Genomic DNA, 5,743 nt, shown 5'->3' with positions numbered 1-5,743 from the left:
CGAAATCGTTCTAAAGTTTGGGTCCAAATTTAAAAGCTTGTCTCGCTATATTTTCAGAGATATGATCTGAGGTAGTTAGGGTTTCTGCAGACTCCCAAATTACATTCCAAACAGGTGACCTAGGGAAAATCGTCATAATTTTTTTTTTGAGCATCAGATTGAAATTTCGTAAGAAGTTTCAAAAGGAGGACGGCTTGTAGTTTTCTGTATATCAATTTCAGGTACTAAGGTCGAAATAGTGACACGTGGCACTTCATACAAGTTTTCTCTACTGAACTAGACTATAATTAGGTCACCATGGGAGATTCGTCATAACTCTTCCTTGGAGAATCCAATCTTGATCAGACTTGCAGGGTTAGAAAGAGGACTCAAAGGGCTACTGCAAGACGTGATTTCAGATATTTGAAATCTGCAGCTACAGAGATACAACAGATTCAATGTCGAGCTCTTACAAAGTGAAAAACAAAATGTGTGTAGTTTTTTAAAAAAATTGCATAAAATTGGTTTGAAAAATTAGTTTGAAGGAATTCAAAGGGAATAATGAAGAATTATTATCATGAAGAAGAGGATTTCTCGGGTTGACACGGTATTATTGCAAGTTTTTTAAGAATTATGGGAGAATAGCAACACCTCTAACAACATTATTGAAGAAAGATGCATTTTCATGGACTCCAAAAGCAACAAAGGCCTTCGAGCATCTTAAAGAGGAAATGTGCCAAACACTGGTCTTAGCTACGCCGAACTTCACAAAAACACTTATTGTGGAATGTGATTCTTCAACAAATGGAATTGGTGCTATTTCAATGCAAGATGAAAGACCCATTGCCTTCGAAAGTCATCCAATCAAAGGAAAGTATTTACACAAAGCTATTTATGACAAGGAAATGTTTGCAATTCTACATGCACTTAAGAAATGGCAACCCTACCTAATGGGAAGACACTTCAAGGTAAAAATGGATCATGATAGTCTTAAATACTTTTTAGAACAAATATTATGCACTGAAGAGCAAAAAAATGGGTCACTAAGATGTTGGGTTATGACTTTGAAATGATCTACAAAAAAGGGAAGAAAAATTTTTTGGCAGATGCACTCTCAAGAAAGGATGAGGATGTGGAGGCATTGCTAGGTGCCATGTCTATTATCTAACGAGATTGGGTAAACAAAGCAAGGGATGAATGGAAGAATGACGAAGAAGTGTGGGCAATCGTTCAAAAGATACAACAAGATCCCAGTACATCTGATACATTTAGCTGGAAAAATGATTCGTTATGGTACAAATATGGCTTATAACTATGTAAGAATTCCTAACTCAAACAAAATATTCTTATGGAATTGCACACTTTTCCCTTAGGAGGGTACTAAGGATTTTTAAAAACTTACCATAAGGTTAAGAAGGAATTTTTTTGGGATGGCCTTAAATCAGATATTCAAAAGTTTGTGGAGGAATGTTTGGTTTTCCAACAAAATAAAGTTGAAACAATTAAGACCCCAGGTCTATTACAACCTTTATCCATTCCAAGCCAACGTTGGGAGGAGGTTCCAATGGATTTTATCACAGGTTTACCCAAGTCCGAAGGAAAGAGTGTCATCATGGTGGTAGTTGAAAGACTTATCAAGTATGCACACTTTTGTACATTATCACATCCATTTAAAGCCAGTACAATTTCCACTGAATTTATGGAAAAAAATTCAAAAGCTACATGGAAACCCAAAGATTATTGTAAGCAATAGAGTTCCCATTTTCCCTAGAAATTTTTGGACAAAATTATTTTCTTGTCTTGGTACTTAGTTAGCTCATAGCTAATCTTATCATCCTCAATCTGATGGGAAAACTAAGATATTAAACAAATGTTTCGAAGGATATTTTTGTTTCTTTGTGTATGATAAACAGACACAATGTGTCAAACGGTTGCCTCTAGCTGCATAGTGGTATAACACTTCCTTCCATACTGCAGAAAAAATGACCCCATTTATGACACTTTATGGATATCATCCACCATCCATCACATCATATTTAAGAGAAAATTCTAAGGTTCAAGTAGTGGAACATCACATCGAGCATCAACAACAAGTTCTCCAACTCTTAAAGGATAACCTCATGTTGGCACAGGATAGAATGAAACAACAGGCAGATTAACATCGCAGCGAAAGAAGTTTTGATGTAGGTGATTGTGTATTCCTACGGCTACAACCATATAAAAAAATGTCCCTCAAGCAAGCTAAGAAGGATAATAAATTATCACCAAAGTATTATGGTTTGTACAAGGTGTTGCAAAAGGTTGGTACTATGGCATACAAATTGGAGCTTCCTGTAGCTTCCCGAGTGTACCCAGTTTTGCATGTTTCATGTTTAAAGAATGTTATAGGTAACAAGCTCCCAGTTCAAACAACATTTCCAGATCTTGATGAGGAAGGAAAAATCATATTGGAACCATAATAAGTCATAGAAACAAGAACTCAACAAGTACGAAATCGATCAATTTTGGAGTATCTCATCAAGTGGAAGAACTTATCCGCTAAAGATTCCACATGGGAGGATGAGAATTTTATACAGAAGCATCCAGAACTACTCAAGCGTTGAGGACAATGATTTTCGGAAGGAGAGGGGCATGTTAGGTCCCTAAATTATTAGTGATTCCCCCATTACTATTGTCATTGTAGCCCTTATTTATTATTATTGTGCCCTTATGTTATTACTGTTATATCAGCTTGATTATATTGTAACCCCTTAGACTCCTATATATAGAAGGGAGGTTTAGTCATTTGTATCATCCAATAATTGTTCATTTTTGTAATGTAAAGGAGGTTTCCCCCTCGAAGAGGTTGAATTCTAAGGCATTGATCTATCTTTTCTATCTTTTTGCAAGCTAGTTTCATAACATTGAAACAATCTTTATCATAATGTGACGTTCGACCATGGTTGAGACAATTATTGATTTTAATATTGAGACAATCTTTGTTGCAATGTGACATAGGAGCATGGATGAACATGATTAAACATGGTTGCAAACGATTGGTTTTATAAAATATGGTTGAAAATGGTTGACCATGATTGAATTCAAAAAACATGGTTGACCATGATCGATATGATAAATGCAAGGGAATAATAAAACCTAGGGATTAATACTAAAATCCCAAGAGATTATAAACCTAAGGGAATAATATTAAACCTTAGGAATATGAACCGTTATATTAATAAACCTATTCTCTTAGGTTTATAACACCTTGGTTTTTTAATATTAATCCCTAGTGTTTATTAATCCCCTAGGTTTATAATATCGATCCCTAGGGTTTATTACTCCATTGGGTTTATAATTTTTATCCCTTGGGTTTATTATTCTCATGGATTTATAATATCAATCCTTATATTAACCCTAGGAATATGAAACCTTAGATTAATAAACCCAAGGCATAAAAATTATAGACCAAAGGTATATAAACCCTAAGATAAATATTATAAACCCTAAAATAAACATGGCTGGCCATGGTTTATTTCCATATTGAGACAATCCTTGTCACAATGTGATCCAAACTTAAATAGGAACACAACAAATTACAGATATAACCATAAATACAAAGATGCAGCAGAAATAACACTTCATTTCATTAATATCAAATACTGAAATATGGTTACAAACATAATGGAAATAATACTACCTCGGGCGATTGTAACTTATATCTGAGAAGGGATGTGGCAACTACATGGCTCTGAACTATGCTACAATTAAGCTCGAAGGCCTATTTATTATTGAGAAACAATGGAAAACCCTAAATATCCAAAAATCTAACCCTAGGAGATGAAGCGCCAAAATTATGGGCCTCGTTTGTGTATCATCTATCATCTATGATGTGATGATAGATGATAATAAACCCAAGGGATTAATACTAAAACCCCAATGGATTATGAACCCAAGGGAATAATATTAAACCAAGGGACTAATATTATAAACCCAAAAATACACTCTAAAATAACATGGTTGATTTTCATATTAAGACAATATTTTTCACAATGCAACATTCGACCATGGTTGATCATGCTTAACTGTGGTTGATTTTCACATCAAGACAATCTTTGTCACAGTTTGATGTTCGACCTTTGTTGACCATGACTGACCATGGATGACTATGTTTGTTTTCATAAAACATGTTTGAACATGGTTTACCAAGGTTGACAATGGTTTATCATGGTTGACCATGGTTTGGTTGACCATGATTATCACATTGAAACAATATTTATCATAATGCGACGTTCGACGACAGTTGAGACAATGATTGAATTTCATATTGAGACAATATTTGACGGAATGCGACGCAGGAGCATGGATGACCATGATTAAACATCGTTGGCAACGATTGATTTTATAAAATATGGTTGAGAATTGTTGACCATGATTGAATTCAAAAAACATTGTTGACCATGACCAATATTATAAATGCAAGGGAATAATAAAACCTAGGGATTAATACTAAAAGCCCAAGATATTATAAACCTAAGGGAATAATATTAAACCTTAGAAATATGAACCCTTTTTTCCACTAGAAAAATCGTAATCTTTCATTATCTTGAAAAATTACATATTGTAGATGCTTGATGCATATGATATTGTGTCTGTCAGCCTTCTGGGGGCTCAGTATAAGATCAAAAATATCAACATAAACCAGAATCCTCACACAGGATGTTCATTGTAGTTCTTCTATTTATATGCACATATTGCCACGCAGGGCCCTATAGAAAGTTTTCTGTCCACTATATACATAAAAATTGTTCCAAAATACCAAAAAAAATTATATCAAATATTTAGTTCAAGGGTTGTCTGCCCTATGGTAATGTGGGTCTATGTAAGGTCGATGATATTATTGGAATGCATTTGACCCACGCTGCTCCTGGATCAACCACTCTCCTAAGGGAAGTGTCGTGGCTGCCTTGTATAGTTGGTCGGCATTGCTGTTGTGTTCCCTGTAGATATGATTGCAAGTAATGTAATTAAAATGAGCCTTCAATATATTTATTTCATCTAAAATATTACTGAGTGTATGTGTGTGGCAAACAGTAATATTATTGAACCAATCTATAATGATCTTTGAATCTCAAATAATATGAATGTTCATGCATTTATGTCCCAATGAGAAATGCATGAGATGACGTAGAGTGATGAGTTCAACAAAGTTGTTTGAGCCAATCCCCAAACCCATCCAGACTTTATAGAAATGTTGATCGCTGATGTATAGGATGAAACCACCCCCGCATCCCTGCTGCTGGGCTGCACCATCAAAAAAAGCCCAAGGGATATTTTTATCAATCTGCGGAGGGTCGTGGGGTCTTCGGGTGCGAGGTTGGGGAGGCTCAGGCATCTCATTATAAGCCGATATTATAAGTGCTGAAAGATGCGGCCAACTCACAGGTTTGTCATCAAAGATGATCCGGTTCCGGGACAACCAGAGGTACCAACTGATAATTAGAGGGAGACTCTGTAGTTTAGATCCTTTGTGTCGGTGATACCATGTTTCCCAAACTCTGTTTAAATCATCGCCTTCCCAAGAACCCGTGAAAACTATAGATGAGGAGTTGATTTTCCACAGGTTCTTCAAGGTTGTGCAGTTCAAGAAAAGGTGTGAAATCGATTCAGATGCACTTTTACATAGTGTGCACCAGGTAGGCCCAGGGAAAGCACTGTGCATGAGGTTTTCACTTGTGGGAACTATACCTTTTAGTATGCACCAAAAAAAGAGTTTGGTCTATGG

The sequence above is a fragment of the Pinus tabuliformis genome, chromosome 2_2, assembly GCF_031772625.1.
Source record: "Pinus tabuliformis cultivar Carrire ecotype Pingquan chromosome 2_2, CPIR1, whole genome shotgun sequence".
Taxonomy (NCBI): Eukaryota; Viridiplantae; Streptophyta; class Pinopsida; order Pinales; family Pinaceae; genus Pinus; species Pinus tabuliformis.
This window is presented reverse-complemented; position numbering follows the sequence as displayed.